The 17,813-nt window shown below is 42.4% G+C and overlaps 1 protein-coding gene and 1 long non-coding RNA gene across 7 annotated transcripts in view; both read right to left on the bottom strand.

Moving 5' to 3' along the window:
• LOC148325142 (solute carrier family 53 member 1-like) overlaps window positions 1–17,813 on the bottom strand; it is a 280,462-nt gene that overhangs the window by 169,297 nt on the left and 93,352 nt on the right. The window lies entirely within an intron of this gene.
• LOC148325144 (uncharacterized) lies at window positions 11,767–16,295 on the bottom strand. The gene is made up of 3 exons (XR_015846151.1): window positions 12,571–16,295; window positions 11,949–12,002; window positions 11,767–11,859 (listed from the first exon to the last, which is right to left on the bottom strand). It is a non-coding gene; the product is annotated as an uncharacterized LOC148325144 (long non-coding RNA).

Below are 17,813 nucleotides of genomic sequence, written 5' to 3'. Positions count from 1 at the left end.
GCACCTCCTGACACAGGAGCTTTTGTTGCGACAAAGCATAATCAGATTTTGCCGCACCATATTGGCCACACCCTTTGCCGAAAAGTCCCAAAATTCGGCATAGCGTACGATCACTGTCTTTGGGCTGTTCTGACAAATTTTAAGTTACATTTGTTAGTCGAGCTTTGTGTCGTACGTTAAAATGTAAAAAGAAAAATGCTATTTTTTTGTTGCCACTAGGTGGCGCTATATGTATGGCAGAATATTGAGATATAGATGTCTTTGGGACACGACACTTTATATACATGTGATGTTTGGAATTTTTAGGAGCATGTGGAGGGGAGTTGGTAAGCATTTTGTCCTTTGAGGCGAAAGAATCATTAAACGCAAACTTTAAAGCCCCGCCTCGTCATATAGTATTTCAAAAGCTAAAGATTTTTGTCTCAGTGTTTGTCCCAGGTCTTAAGATGGTACTGCCGAAATTTTAAGTCAATCAGATTAATTCGCTATTATCAGGGAGCAAAATAATGACCCCTGTGCAAAAATGGGCCAAAATTTGATATTCAAAAATTCATAACTCACTTCCTGTACACTTTAGACCAGGTGTGCTCACACTTTTTCAGCATGCGAGCTACTTATAAAATAACCAAGACAAAACTATATATATATATATATATATATATATATATATATATATACACATATATATATACATATAAATATATATATATAGAGAGAGAGAGCGAGAGCGAGAGAGAGAGAGAATTTTTTGTACAATGCATGAAGACTGAAAAATGACTGTTGTCCTGACAACTGGCTTTTTAATTCCTTCACCTTTCTCTTCCTCAGCTCGCTTTTCAGCGGAAAGTCGGTATCATATTTTCCATGAACAGTCCGAAAATGCCGCTCCACATTTCCCTTCTTTGGTATTGCAATGGTCGACTGGCTAATGAGGCAAACGCATTTCGAAAATGTCACCGTGAAAAACAACTCCTCCTCCCATTCCGTATTAAAGTGAAACGTTTTTGTCTTCTTACTTGGTCCAGCACCCTCCCTCATGTTTATACATCCCTTGAGTTCAAGAGAATAAAACGAGGGCTTAAAATTGGAGGTAACCAACTTGCTAGCTTTTTAGTTGTGCTGCACTTAGCACCGTTGTTTGCGCATGCGTGGTGTCACAAAAAAAAAAAAAATCAGGTGTCATCTGACTGGGTGCCCTGTATCAATCACATGACGGATAATGACAGGCTGACATCTATTTTTTAATGTCATGCGATCTACCCATACTACCTTTGTGATCGACTGGTCGATCGCGATTGACGTAATGAGCACCCCTGCTTTTGACTATGGCTGCAATGGACTTTTTTGTACGTCTTGGGGTGCTACACATGCCTGTCAATTTTCGTTATCCTCGGTCAAAAGGGCCGTGAATGTTTTTTTATTCTTCCACCCAAGGTGGCGCTGCAGAGCCATTTTTTAAACAACAGCACGACAAACTTATAAAATATTGATGGTTTTGCCAGGCTTGATGTGTGTGCAAAGTTTCATGAGTTTTCGTGCATATTTAGAACCTCAAAATAAGCAGTTTAATTGGCGAACTGTGCGAAGCCACGCCCACAGCTTTTCATGAAAAATGATCAATTTTGGGGGGCACTCGAGAGCAGTAATGGAGTAGACGTGCTTTCACGAGGCTCTGTTGCGGTCTTCTAATGTTCGCCTTTTTCACTACACGTACTAATTGTCTTTTTTGCCCACTACACATCAGAACTTTTTAAGAGAGTACCTGCTATTTTTTTCAGCATGGGACCCAAGGGCGACAGAAAAACTGCATATTCTGCTCCCTCGATGAGCGCTAGCAATGAAGCTATATTAACCGCTGTCAACAAGTATGGCGCAGAGCTAGCTAAAATCTCAATGCAGCTGGAGGAACGGCAAAAGTCGATGGAAGATTGCTTATACACTGTCAAAAATCACTTATGCACGCTGCAGAGTGAATTTGGACTAGGCCTGCACGATTTGCGGTTTGAACATCGCAATTGCGATGTGCGCATGCGCAATAGTCACATTGTAGGACGTGCGATGCTTCTTTTTTTTTTTTTTTAGAACACGGAAACCTTTGGCTTGTTTCATAAAAGCAGCACGCTACACTATGCGCTACATTGTTGAGACGACACAGACCGTCCTGCTAATTAGTCAGACAGACTGCACAACGTATACACGATCTGGATGTGGCTCTTTCTGATACAGATGTTCGCATTACGTCGCTGGAAGCCATCTGCCAGGATCTTCAAGCAGAAAACTGCAAACTTAAAGATAAATTAAAAGACTCGGAAGGACGCTCGCGACGGCTGAACATCAGGATTGTTGGAATAAAAGAGGGGGAGGAGAAGGACAATCCGACAGAGTTTGTGACACGATTTCTGACCGAACTTGTTGGCCCCAACAACTTTAATAAGCCCATCAAAATCGACCGTGCTCATCGTAGCTTCGGACCCAAGCCTCCCGACACTCAGCGCCCGTGGGTGATCATTGCCACAAAGATCGCGACGTGGTTACATTCTCCGGCTCAGCAAGCTTCGCTGTCATGGCGACAAAGTGTTCATCTTCCCAGACTATACGGCAGAGGTCTCATCGCAGCACCGAGCCTTTGACAATGCTAGGAGGAAGCTGACGGACGCTGGCGAGAAATGTTCTCTTTGGTATCCAGCCAAACTTCAAGTGCTGTACAAAGATGAAGTTAAAATATTTAATACAGTTAAAGGAATATAAGAGTTTGAGCTTAACGTAGTTCATTAGATGTTGCTGCATCCTGTGTATGAAAGTGTGAGACTGTTGAGCGTGTGACTGGTGGAGCGGAACAGGGTATGTGGTGCAAGAATGTGCAAGAATGGAATGTTTTAGGACAGACGGTGATCACCGCAAGAAGGGGGCGGAGACGAGATAACTCAAGCCACAACCAGGAGGAGCCACCACGTGATCCTTCAGGGGAAGAAAGACCAATAAGAGCAAGCTAAAGTTAACTGCAGGATACACATAGCCAATAGAATCATGCCAGGATGCCTTTGTTGCTGTCCCATTTGCATATTGTATAGTATGAATCGTTACTGGGCAACTCGGAGGTAGAGAACGTCTGCTGATGGCAAGAGAGGTGTAGAGTTGTATTGAGAGGGCCCCGAGACCCAGGTGCACATGTAGTAAATCTGTGTATTAGGAATAAATCCACTCGTGCGTGAAAATGCCGGCTTCCTGATACCTTACTATTGCAGAACGAGCGCGCATATTGTTGGATGAGTGAGAGTTGGGTAAGGTCACAAATTGGAGTCAGATTGCTAATTTGAGTTTACATTGATTTAAAATTAAATTCCAACATTGATTTAAAACTAAATTCCAACAATTTATGGTGACCCCGACGTGATGCAAGAGAGGTAAAAGGAGCCTGGGACTCCAAGAGAAGTAAAAGAAGTCTGGGACTTCAGGAAAAACCACAAGAGTCTGGGACTCGGGTCTGGGACCCACGTCCACACCAGGTGACGACCTGATAAAGGATAAAGGATAAAGGAGCCACATATCCGACCGTCTTTCCTCTTGGGCCCACAGTGAAACAAGGTAAGCAGAACCTTTCCAAATTCTGCACATTGGCAACGCTAAATTATAAGAGGAAGGAGGAACGGAACGAAGTAAAAGTAAAAGAGTAACAGTGTGGACGTTAGTAGGGTATAAAATCTGGGATTTACCTACTAGCATAGTTAACGGCGCAAAAGTAAAAGTGTAATAGTGTGGACGTTAGTAGGGTATAAAATCTGGGATTTACCTACTAGAATAGTTTGGAACTATTCGTGGTTACGATACGGTTTAAAATCTGGGATTTACGTATCAGGACACAATTTAAAATCTGGGATTTACGTGTCAGTGTGGAAGCGGTGTGAGAGTGAAGGCTAAATTTGTTCTGCATAAAAGTGGTCGGGACACGCACGGGTGGATTTCAGGATGGCGAAGGAGAGGACGTGTGATAGTGGTCTCGGGTCTCGGGTGTGGCACTTCAGACGAACGGACTGAAGTCTGGTCGGAGATTAAGAATAAATTAATAAAAATGAAACATAAAAAAAAAGAGAAAGAAAGAAAGATAGAGAAAAGCAGTGTAGAGATTGGAAGTTCAATAAGAAAAGAAAAGGAATGTGAAAAGAAACAGAGTATGTGTAGAAAAGAAAAGGAATGTGAAAAGAAAGATGGAGAATGTGTAGAAAAGAGGAAGGAACAATGAATGTTCCATAGAAAGGAAGATGATGAAACAGCACCAGTATTGAGAATGACAGAGAAAGTTGTTGAAGAAGGTAAAGAAGGGAGGGTCCCCATCTCCACATTATCAGGTAACGCCATATAGAATGATGACTAGATCAGACGGAACTGCATCGATAAGACAAAGAAAACCCCCAAAAAGATAGATAAATCTTAAATGCGCTCACCTCAATGTGCTGCGTGTATAAGTGGCAGTGTGCATTTGCGGCAAAGGCTGCACTGGCCCTACAGGGCTGCACATACATAATTATGAGAGATATTAGTTGAATTGAAGGACTTATTATTGGCCAAAGATAAAGATAGATTGCGTTGCTGTTATTAAGAACATGTTATTATTGTTTGTAGCTGTTCAGTGTTGAGAACTATGTGTGTCGTTTTGTGGGCCCGTGTATACGTTTGTGTGTTTGTCTGTGTGTCAACATTTTAGGAAGAGTGATAAAAGTGGTTGCAATTGTGCTAAAAGGATTGATGAAGTAGAGCTAAAATGGAATCAATGATTGGTAACTAACAAAAGGCTACTTTTGAGTGATGAGATCCGATTGAGGAAACATTTGGATCACTGAATTTGTTGCATGAATTGAAACTAGTTTTACTTTTACAGAACAATGAGAGCCCAAGTTGTGGGGATATGATTAATTTACAGAAAAAAATTAGTGATGGCACAATTTATACTTACTTGATCCGAGAGACAAGGTATATCATTCTCATGATGGTTTTTACTTAATTGTATACTTGTGTCTTTTTCAGAAAGAGAGGAGTAGGTGTTATGAAATCTTAATTGAATGAAGATTTTGGAAGTGAGCATGAAAAAACCCTTGCAGGAGCATAGGTGTTTCGTGATTTTGTAGTTTTGATTTGATACCTTGATGGTTTTGAGTGGCTTCGGTAAGGCGACAGTGAATTTGGAAAATTAAGGAAAAAAAAAAAGTGAGGAAAATTTGACAGAAGGCAGGTGTAATCGTAAATCATGAGTGTGCTGTAACAAAGAGTTAACAGCTCTTTGAAGTTAGATGCTCGTTCCCAAGTAGGTGGAGTAAGTGAAAAGCTATGCATTGAGAAAACGGGGAGGCAGTGGACACAGTGTATGGAAATTAGGAAAACTGTTTGTAAAAACGATAAGCACTGTGATTTTCCATTGAATGTTATGCGAGTCGCCTCTCTGTCCACTTTTAAACCTCGTTTGAAGATGAATATTTGGGCCTATGACTCAACGTGAGACTGTTGCTGTTCTGTTGTTTTTCTGGTGTCTACTGTAAATGTGTTGATGTTAGTAAATTTGAGTTACATACAGAGAGTTGCACTGTATTGTATTTCATTGTATTTAGGACTGAGACGTAAAACATTGTTTGGTAGGCCTTGCAGAATACCTCAAATTTAAGAACAAATGGGAAATAGATGATGACGCAACTTTAGCTGACTACACGTGAAAAGTGTTAGAAGGGCAAAGGACAGGCGCAAATCTAGAGTGGTGAGGATTTTTCTGTCTCCCAGCAGGGCACTAAACTAGTGGAGCCAGGAGACCGGATGCTTGAAAGAAGTTTGAAGATAAGACATTTGTAATTCCCCAAGGGGGGAGCACCAGCAGGAACATGTACACATTTCAGACACGAGAGGAAAAACAAACATCAATGGCAGTCGTTAACTGATTGAAAATGCAGATATGCCTTTTAGTGCTCTCGCGCTAAAGTCACAGTCCTTTTGTTTCGGAGGTGTGTCTCGGAACACCTCCTTTGATGTTGCAGACGTTGATCCAGTCTTCAGGCATCCGCTTCTCTTTGAGGTCTTCTCATCCATATGGTCAAGCATTGGTCATGCTGTGGAACAATTCTTTTGCGATTCTGGTGGAGTGAAATATGGGATATGTTTGACCATATGGATGAGAAGACTTCACAGAGAAGCGGATGCCTGAAGACTGGATCAACGTCTGCAACATCAAAGGAGGTGTGCCGAGACACACCTCTGAAACAAAAGGACTGAGACATTTAGTACCAGAGCACTAAAAGGGCATATCTGCCTTTTCAATCAGTGGATGACTGCCATTGATGTCTGTCTTTCCTCTTGTGTCTGAGATGTTTACATGTTCCTGCTGGTGCTCCCCCCTTCATTCCTTAAGTGCAAATACATTGTATTGTTAGGGACTTCCCTAATACAATAGAGGGCTCGGCGGAGTGTGCTCCAGAACGAAGTTGGAGATGTAACTGAGCACACCTCCGTTCGTTCTCCTCGCGAGTAAAAGATCAACTCTTGTCTTCCTTTCATTCATTTTGCCTATGTTCAGTAAATGCTTAGGTGATTGAACCTGACATTATTTTGGTCCTTCGAGCAGGAAGCCAAGATACCTAAGGATTCCAGCGGGTGTGGTGAACTCCAGAAAGACCATGGCCATGGCAGGCTCACTAGAGAGAGCCTAAAAATCCTTTTCCAGGACTGGACCTCACCCCACCAGCTGGGATCTGACGGTTGACGGCGATCCAATGGAGGGAAGACAACAGTGGTGAGATAAAAAAAAATTTTAGGGGGGAAGTGAGTGACTGGAGGTCATTGCGCGTTAAGAATAAATAAATAAGTGTTAAGAATAAATAAATGAGCGTTAAGAATAAATAAATAAAAATAAAACATGAAAAAAAAAAAAATGAAGACATGAAGTAGAGATGAAATAAGAAAAGAGAAAGAAAGAAAGATAGAGAAAAGAGAAAGAAATTGTGTACAGAGTCAAAAACCCTGTGAATACTAGTCAATGGCAGGTATATGAGGGACGGCGGAGTCCGAGAAATTCTGTGGAGAAAGTAGGACGGCGGAGTCCTGTGTACACTTAAATTCCGTGTGTGAATGTTTGCGCAAACCGTATGTAAAACCCTGTGTGAAGTGAGTGAGTGAATGGTGTGATTGGGGATTACAAATACCACTTGGTATTTTATCCCATGTAATACAGTAGGATTATAAACAGCAGACTGGTGTGGATGCACAGGCAAGAATTCTCCACCTGAAGAGGGTTGAAGTGAGAATTACCACAACAGGAAATTTGAGTTGCTGTCCTACTGATGAGAAACCAGTTTTAGAACACCCTAGATGTTGACAAACAGGTCCAAATTTTCTAAAATGGGGATATTAGGTAGTAAAATAAAACCCAGGGATACGCTGCAGTGTAAAGATTGTAAGTTCATCGAAAAACAGGATCCTGATAAAATTCAGTATTTAGACAAATGGATAGCTGAACATGGCTTTAATGGTCAGTTAAATACACAAAAAATAGCCGCATTGCAGGGATCAATCATAGGAAAGACGAAAAAAGACCCCACAAAGATGAAGAAAAATGGCTTTGAGGAAGCAGAATATTGGATGAGGGTAGCCTTAAAAAGAGAAGAGGGATACAGGAAACAAAAAGAGAATGAAAACAAAATAAGCAAAGGAATGCGAAAAGTCAGATAGAGCAAATTACACTGAAATAGGAAGAGTAAAACAAAAGGATGATGAGACATTTGAGCAATATAGAGTAAGAATGACAGCTGTGTTTAAAAATCACAGTGGGCTGCAGGAAGATGGTGATGTGAATGGGGCATTTCAACAGCAATTGAAGAATGCTTTACATGCAGGCTCAAGAGAGTTAATTCGTACTTGGGTAAATAAACATTACATTGGCCTGCCTACAGGCACCCTGGAGGAGTATGTAAATCATGCCCTCCATGCTGAGAAGATAGAAAATAAAAAGAAGCAGAGGTCTTTAGACAGGACAGGTCAGGTAGGACAGGAGGTTTTTTTTACCAAGGAGGAAGGGGCAGAGGTAGCTTTAGAATAGAATAGAATAGAAATAGAATAGAAATCCCTTTATTGTCATTGTACACAAGTGTGCAACGAGATTAGAGGGCTCCCCTCTCCAGTGCAATACAACAATAATACAGACAAATATATAAATTAGATGAATAAATAAGAATGGAATTCAGTACTGAATAGGGCATATAGAAACACATCACAATGCTGTTTTGCAAGGTTAGGGTGGTCTCGTGTGTGTGTGAGAGTTCAGTCTGGAGATGGCTCAGAGTACAAAGGGGCAGACGACAGAGAGGAGGAAGAATAGGAAGAGGAGCAAACAGGCAAAATACATCAGGCTGCTGGCGTTGTGGTAAAGAAGGCCAGACAGCAAGAGATTGCCCTGAGAAAAAGCAACCTTCAGCATAACTAGGATAGGAAGCATCTAAACAGGATTTTGAGGCTGATCAAGAAAACAGATGAGTTTCTAGATGAAGAGATCCTCCTAAATTTACAAGAGATATTGGCCTTTGATTAAATAACTGAGTTGAAATAACCTTATTGGTAAATGGGTCACCAATTACCTTTTTATGTGACACTGGTGCATGTAGGATTGCTTGTAATAAATCAATCCCAAATGATAGAGCAAGAGAAATGTGTCATAGTCAGAATTGCAAGTGGAAAACTGTCCAGAGTAACAGAATTAGAACATGTGTGGTTGAGGGACCCAGAAGGACACTGAGTTGATTGCATAAATTGAAATTAGGTTTACTTTTACAGAACAATGAGAGCCCAAGTTGTGGGGATGTGATTAATTTAGAATTAGAATTAGAATTAGAATTAGAAATCCCTTTATTGTCATTGTACTCAAGAGTGCAACGAGATTAGAGAGCTCCCCTCTCCAGTGCAATACAACAATAATACAGACAAATATATAAATTAGATTACAGAAAAAGATTAGTGATGGCACAATTTATACTTACATGATCCTACAGACAAGGTATATCATTCTGATGATGGTTTTTACTTAATTGTATACTTGTGTCTCCTTCAGAAAGGGAGAAGTAGGTGTTATGAAAACTTAACAATTCAATGAAGCTTTTGAAAGTGAGCATGAGAAACCTTTGCAAGAGCATAGGTGTTTCCTGATTTTGTAGTTTGTGATTTGATACCTTGATCGTTTTGAGTGGCTTTGGTAAGGCTACAGTGAATTTGGAAAATTAAGAAAAAAAAAAAAAAAGAGTGAGGAAAATTTGACAGAAGGCAATGGGTATAGGTGTAATCGTAAATCATGAGTGTGCTGTAACAAAGAGTTCACAGCTCTTTGAAGTTAGATGCTCGTTCCCAAGTAGGGGGAGGAAGTCAGAGAGAGAGTTTGGTGATTGAAGGTGTGACTCCAACAATGAATGAGGATAAAAATTAGGTTCTTCTGTAAGGATGAATTGATGAAATAAATTCAAAATTTTGTGTTTCATACTTCAGATGTTTGTCTTAAGGTAGACAAAATAAATAAATAAAATACTGTAGTTGTAACAAATGACACTGAAAAACTCAGCTCATGCAGCAAAATTAGTAACTTTAACAAAAGCGTGTGAACTAAAGAGAGTAAATTGTGTTACTATTTACACATATAGTCATATGCAAATGTGCGGCACATACATCGCGCACGGACAGTGTGTCCCTCAGGAATGCATTTGCAGACAAAATGGCTAAAGCGGCAGTCGCGGGCCAGACACATACGTTAGTACGAGAAGATAACACAAATTTGGATAACGACACATGATGAAACGAGCGACAACAAAGTCCCAAAGTTAGGCAAAGGCTTTGGAGGAAAATGGCATAACATCGCTATGTGATCTGTGTATGACCAAACAATAATCTTTACAAATGGGCTGCTATATTGAGTCATGGGATAACACATGTCTCAACAGGGGAAATGGTGCATCAGATATTACGTTATTATACGGCTTACGGCTTTAATGCTTATTCGGAACATTTTTGTAGGGCATGTTTAACGTGTGCAAAACACAATGCACAAGGTAATTTGAGTCCACGCAGAGGACGCTTTCCTACACCACAATATCCATTTCAAATTATTCATATGGATTTATTTGAACTAAACCAAAGTGAAAGAAAAAAAAATAAAGAAAAAAAGAAAAGAAATGTTTGGTCATCATAGATGTGAATTCGAAATGGTTAGAACTCTTTCTAACCAACAAATCCAGATGCATTGACAGTGGCAAAAGTACTTTGTAAGGATATCATTCCAAGATATGGTATTCCTGAAAATAATTAACAGTGATAATGGTACCCATTTTGTTAACTAACTTGTGAAAGAGATAGGAATGATGTTTCACATTGATTTAAAGGATAATTGTGTTTACCACCCTCAAAGCTCTGGATTGGTGAAAAGATCAAAGAAAAAAAAAAAGTGAAAAAGCTCTGCATTGAGAAAACGGGGAGGAAGTGGACACAGTGTATGGAAATTAGTAAAACTGTTTGTAAAAACGACAAGTACTGTGACTTTCCATTGAATGTTATGCAAGTCGCCTCTCTGTCCACTTTTAAACCTCATTTGAAGATGAATATTTGGGCCTTTGATTCAACATGAGACTGTTGCTGTTCTGTTGTTTTTCTGGTATCTACTGTATATGTGTTTATGTGAGTTAATTTGAGTTATATACAGAGAGTTGCATTGTATTTTATTTCATTGTATTTAGGACTGAGACGTTGTAAAACATTGTTTGGTAGGCCTTGCAGAATACCTCAAATTTAAGAACAAATGGGAAATAGATGCCGAAGCAACTTTAGCTGACTACATGTGAAAAGTGTTAGAAAAACAATGACAGGCACAAATTTAGAGTGGTGAGGATCTTTCTGTCTCCCAGCAGGGCACTAAACTAGTGAGCCAGGAGACTGGATGCTTGAAAGAAGTTTGAAGAGAAGACATTTTTAACTCATTAAATACCAGCCATTTTCACTGGAGCAACCCGCTCAATCCCAGCGTTTTCCTGGGTTTTGACTAATATTGCAAGGCCCACAGAATATTGTATTCTAATGCTATATAGACATGGAGCACACCAAAAGAAAGATGAGACTCTCTTCTTTCAACAGAAAAAAAAGTTTGTTTCTATCTTTTTCCATTCTTGAGCAATCGGCATTTGAAAATAGCTAAATTTCATGAAAACTCCAATCCCTGGGGAAAAAACGAAGAAAATGAGCTTTTTGTAAACTGATGCATTTCGACCATAATTTGAATTTTGACACTATTATTTATGGCTTTTATGACACCTCCAACATCTAAATAATGCATGCCTTCTATAAAATAACAAAAAAAAGCACAAAAAATATGTTTTTGATAAAATAAATTTATTTGCACAGAACACAAAACGACTGAACTGTTGAACTATGTACAAAAATTAAATACATCAGTGTCATACATACTTTTTTTTTTGTGTGATATAAAATAAAACAGTTGCCTTGATGCAAGGGCACACAACATAGTTCACACCACATTCTTGTTTCACTCCGTTTGCCTTTGCGCAAACAGACCCGACACTTTCGTTGTGGTCTGGCTTTGCTGGTCCGTGGCAAATAGGCGAGCTTGTGTTTGTCCACTGGGGTTTGTGTGAAAATAATTGTCTGGGAAGTGATTGGTGGCATCCGCGATGTGCTGCAGAAGCTCATCCGTGAGAAACAGCTGCAGGAAATCAGCTGGCTCCTCAGACTCCAAATGGGCAGCGGCATTCAGTGGTCCAGGGGTTGCTGTAAAGTCGATTTTCCTCGGTTGCCATCCAGTGTGACGCCATCCGGAACCACTGCTTCCTGATGCACAACCTGTAAATTACAGAAATATAAACAATTGGAAATATATATTTATTGCTGCATTTTATTGCTGGCGTGTGAAGTTTCATATTATAATTTACCTTTCTTTACACCAACAAGACGAGGAGGAACTTCCTTGCCGCGGGATGCACAATCTGTGAATTTTAGAAAGTATGCATGATTACCACACCATTCAGTATTGTTGTTTCCTCGTCGGGGAGGAGATACGCTCGCGTGTAACTGCACATTTTCGCGACATTTTCTGCCCGCAAGATGCATGATATGTACAATAAAAGCATGAGGGCTAAAACCACATGTTCAATGGTAACTTGCGAGCGTTTACTTCCTCGTCGGCGAGGACTTGCGCTCGCGTGTAATTGTGCAATAGAGGCGGCCGGACGAGGAAGTCAGCGAGCAAGCTCGCGTCTAACTGCACATTTACGCGACATTTTCTGCCCGCAAGATGCATGATATGTACAATAAAAGCATGAGGGCTAAAACCACATGTTCAATGGTAACTTGCGAGCGTTTACTTCCTCGTCGGCGAGGACTTGCGCTCGCGTATAATTGTGCAATAGAGGCGGCCGGACGAGGAAGTCAGCGAGCAAGCTCGCGTCTAACTGCACATTTACGCGACATTTTCTGCCCGCAAGATGCATGATATGTACAATAAAAGCAAGAGGGCTAAAACCACATGTTCAATGGTAACTTGCGAGCGCTTACCTCCTCGTTCGGGGGGATCTGGTGAGGACTCTCGGCTGCTTTGGCTATTGTCCGAAGGCAGGCGATGCAGGCCGCAAGGCACGCGCAGCCTCTTTAGACGCCTGTTTGTTGTGACAACGACGAAGCGTCATCCTCTCAACCAAAGCGTCTCTATTGCCTTGATGCTTTTAGGAAGCTTTTTTTTTACAAAAAAGCATTCCTCGATCGTCATTTGCTTGGAGGATTTCATTGCTAACGCTACTAATGCGACTGCTGCTAGTGCTGCCGATGCTGCTGCTACCCACGCTGCTCTCCACACTTATAAGTCTACCCCAGGATCCCGCCCCCCATTTGTACCTCTGGCGCAGATTCAAGGCGGATCTTTTGCACCTCTGCCCCCTGCTGGGTGATTTTTACATGATTCACAATGCGGACAAGGCTGATTCTCAGTCAGAGGTTGCATCAGACCCTTATGTACACTTGGGAAGCTTTTTTTACAAAAAAGCATTCCTCGATCGTCATTTGCTTGGAGGATTTCATTGCTAACGCTACTAATGCGACTGCTGCTAGTGCTGCCGATGCTGCTGCTACCCACGCTGCTCTCCACACTTATAAGTCTACCCCAGGATCCCGCCCCCCATTTGTAACTCTGGCACAGATTCAAGGCGGATCTTTTGCACCTCTGCCCCCTGCTGGGTGATTTTTACATGATTCACAATGCGGACAAGGCTGATTCTCAGTCAGAGGTTGCATCAGACCCTTATGTACACTATGACGTAAAAAAGACAGGAAACGTACTTATACGTCTTTGGTAGAGGGCGCCATTGCATTAAAAGACGTCTTTGTACGTCTAAGGGAGTAAATGAGTTAATTACCCAAGGGGGGATGCCATGTTAAGTTTTATTGACAGCTCTCACAGCTGTAAAGATGGTAGAAGAGTCAACATTGGTACATTTGACACGTTGTAAAAAGGTCATTTTGGTTGGAATCTCCTACAAAGGAGATGAGCGGAAGTCTGATGATAGGGTGGTCTTATTTCATAAGACACCAGACTAAGTAGAGGGGATATTTCAGACAAAATGACCCTGAAGTGGTTAAAAGCAGCTGTTCTATGTTGGATGTATACAATGTTATTCTGATATTTTTGTTGTTGTGTCATATGTGGGAACGATCCAGAGTTACATAAGCAAACTATGATGTGACTATAGTACAATACCAACAGTAAGAGTCCCAATTACTAATCAAAATGGATTTGCAAACACCAAGCAGATAATTGAAAAAAAAAAAAAAAAAAAACTTACGAGACATATTTGTGGAGCTTGGACGACATGTTTATAGATTTGAGTTGAAACTCTCTGAGTAATACTCAAGTGGGCAACTATTGGTCCACAGAACAAAGTTACAGGAGAAAGTATGTACTTTCATGAAAAGATAGCAATTGGACAACGAGATATCCAAAATAAGCAAACGGAATTGTGTTAATTGATATTATATTAATGCTTATCTTGATAATACATGGATGGATCAGGTCAGCGTGTATCCTGTGACTAGAGTTGATGTAGATGAAAATGTTTTCTATAATAATCGCTCTTGAAAATTTCAATTGTATTAATGTTGCTGACAGAGCTGAGCGGTTGGAAATTTTATCACCACCACTGTGTCTGGTTTTGATAGTGGTTGAAATAAACTTCAATCCACAATCAAGAGGGGAAATCTGGTGGTGGTGTGGATATGATAGATCATTTGATAAATCACCCAAGAATGTAACAGGTTTTTAGACTTAGTGCATATCTGTATGTGTTTTTTCATAACTAGGCCCTGCTTGTAGATTATTGGTAGTTTCTGGAGAGTGCCATTTCTCAAAATGTACTTGATTGATCGTAAATGGTATGTTTTATATTGTTTGTGTATAAACTGTGTGAACTCTCCAATGTCATGACAGGACATCGGAGACGTTAAAAAGAGAAAGCAGAGCATCATGGCCAAAAATGATTCAACATACATGGAAGCCATCGGTGTTCTCCTTAGTGTAAGTAAGTAATTGTAAATTAACAGATCAAGTAACAGGATTTGAGTCCTGGAACTAAGAACGAAGAACGCAGACAGGTCAACTGCATCATCACAACGTGCAAAAATTAGGTAATTGGACGCAAAGTGGGTTTGAAACTGTGCATAAACGGCTATCAGCCAATCCCTTATGGCATTCCGGAACAGGATGGCTGTTGATGTATTGTTGGATGAGAGAGGTGGTGTTTGTGCTATGTTCGATGAACAATGTTGCACATTTATTCCCACCAACACAGCGATGGGTGGTAGTCTAACCAGGGCCATAGAGGTCTCAGGACTCTTAATGGTAAAATGAAAGGACAACTGGTCTTGACGCCACCATGTGAAGTTCCTGGATGAATGCCTTTGCACAATACAGAGCCCTAGTGTCCTCAATTTGGTATCAATCGTAGTTTTTGCAGCATTTTTGACCTTGTGCGGATGCTGTTGTATTTCGTGTATGCGTTCTCTCATTAACAGATTGATAATCACAACTAAATCGCCCATGGAGAACCAGATGGCTCGAATGTATCATTTGCTGGGCCCTGATCAAGAAGGTAATGGCAATGATGAAAATAATGATATGGTTTATGACCAACCTGAATTGTTTCCAGACCCTGGGAACTGCGAATAATTAACATTGCCTCTGAGTGTAAATGTATTTCTTTTCATAAATATGATCTCACAGTCGAAAATCTCACTGAAGTGACTGACGTATGGTGATGTGAGAATTTGAGTAAATATGTGATAAACAGGAGGGAAATGTTAGGTTGAAGATATATTTTATCCCATATTTTACTCTATTAGTATTGCAAAAGAATTGTTCCACAGCGTGACCTATGTTTGACCATATGGATGAGAAGACTTCACAGAGAAGCGGATGCCTTAAGACTGGATCAACGTCTGCAACATCAAAGGAGGTGTGCCGAGACACACCTCTGAAACAAAAGGACTGAGACATTTAGTACCAGAGCACTAAAAGGGTATATCTGCCTTTTCGATCAGTGGATGACTGCCATTGATGTCTGTCTTTCCTCTTGTGTCTGAGATGTTTACATGTTCCTGCTGGTGCTCCCCCCTTCATTCCTTAAGTGCAAATACATTGTATTGTTAGGGACTTCCCTAATAAAATAGAGGGCTGGGCGGAGTGTGCTCCAGAACAAAGTTGGAGATGTAACTGAGCACACCTCCGTTCGTTCTCCTCGCGGGTAAAAGATCAACTCTTGTCTTCCTTTCATTCATTTTGCCTATGTTCAGTAAATGTAAATAGTAGTAAATATATATATGATGGCGGCGCGCATGGAAGCAGTGGCTAACAGCTCTCCCTCCCAGTGCTCCTTATTGCTTTTTATTAGTGTTTGCTTGCTCTTATTGGCACCAACTGAGGCACAGCATCGATATACTCGCCAGGACATCGTGGACATTGGATATCGATGCGAAATAACCATCACAGAGGAATTTTGCTATGATCGCAAAATACCGGACGAACTGGCAAGGCCGCCCGGCTCACCGTGGCTTGTCATCGGGACCGGGAGGCGGCGCAGGCGACGCAGAGAGAGGAAGCAGAAGCGGGGCTGCAGGTCCGGTGTCTTGCTACGGCTACGACGACGGCCCCACAGGCAACCACTGCCGAGTCTCAACCTCACCAACGCCAGATCCGTGGTCCACAAAATCGACGAGCTGGGACTACAAATCCTGGGAAACCGCTGTGTGCGAGACAGCAGTGTGATCGTCGTCACGGAATCCTGGCTGCACGCCGACGTCCCCGACGCTAGCATCCAGCTGACTGGGCGCTCGCTACATCGCGTGGATCGGACGAGGGCCACCGGTAAGAGAAGGGGCGGGGGGGCTCTGTGTTTACGTGCATGAGAACTGGTGCGGCGATAGCACGATCGTCGAGAAGCACTCTTCCCCCGACATCGAGTTCATGTCCGTTAAATGCCGGCCTTATTTTCTCCCGAGGGAGCGAACGGAAGTGATCGTCACAGCTGTTTACATCCCTCCCGACGCTAGCACTAGCACGGCGCTCTCGCTGCTCGCGTGCGTCATCAATAAACATCAGCGGGCCCACCCTGATGGCGTTCACATAGTAGCGGGAGACTTTAATAAGGCCAATTTAAAGACTGTACTCCCAGAGTTTCACCAGCATGTCAAGTGCCCAAAGAGGGGAGACAACACTCTCGACCATGTGTACTCGAACATCAAGCACGCATACAGGGCCCTCCCACTCGCCCTCCTCGGCCAGTCAGACCACCTGTCCTTGCAGCTCGCACCTGCGTACACCCCTCTCAGGCGCAGATTCAGGCCCACCACAAAGACTGTGAAAACCTGGCGTGATGACGCCATGAATGAATTACAGGACTGCTTTCAAGACACCAACTGGGACCTCTTTGATCATCAGGACCTTGATGTCTACACGCACTGTGTACTGGACTACATCAAGTTCTGCATGGAAACTGTGTCCCTACACAGGACCATACGGACATTCCCAAATGCGAAGCCCTGGATGTCCAGCAGGGTTCGCTCTCTCCTCAAGGCCCGTGACGCTGCCTTCAGGTCGGGCGACAAAGCCCAGTACAGGGTGGCTCGTGCTGACCTGAGCAAAGGCATCAAGCTAGCCAAGGCAATCTACAAGGGGAGGCTGGAGGCCCACCTTGCCAGCAACAGACCACGGGAGGTGTGGCAGGGTCAACGGAGCATCACCAACTTCGGTGGCAGCAGCACGACCTCTGTAGACCAGAGTGCATCGCTGGCAGAGGAGCTTAACTGCTTCTTCGCTCGCTTTGACTCGCCCCAACCGTCACACCCCTGCACTTCATGCTCCAACCCCCCCCCACTCACCGTAGAGGAACACGATGTGAGGCGCGCGCTCCTGGCTGTTAACCCCAGGAAAGCTACTGGACCCGACGGAATACCAGGCAAGGTCCTCAGAGCAAGTGCCCACCAACTGTCACATGTTTTCTGCAGGATCTTCAACCGCTCCCTGGCTCAAGCAGTCATCCCCTCCTCCTTGAAAACTTCCACCATTATTCCTGTCCCCAAAAAGTCACCCGCCGTCCACCTGAATGACTACCGTCCTGTTGCTCTCACACCAGTCATCATGAAGTGCTTTGAGAGGCTGGTTCTCCAGCACATCAGGGACTGCCTTCCTCCCACTCTGGACCCCTACCAGTTTGCATTCCGGGCTAACAGATCCACTGAGGACGCCATCGACACTG

Source organism: Idiotropiscis lumnitzeri, chromosome 12 (assembly GCF_059441095.1).
Source record: "Idiotropiscis lumnitzeri isolate Australia: NSW breed Sydney's pygmy pipehorse chromosome 12, RoL_Ilum_1.0, whole genome shotgun sequence".
In the NCBI taxonomy this organism is placed as follows: domain Eukaryota; kingdom Metazoa; phylum Chordata; class Actinopteri; order Syngnathiformes; family Syngnathidae; genus Idiotropiscis; species Idiotropiscis lumnitzeri.
Note: the sequence above shows the minus strand (reverse complement) of the source record. Positions and strands in the feature narration are given on the sequence as shown.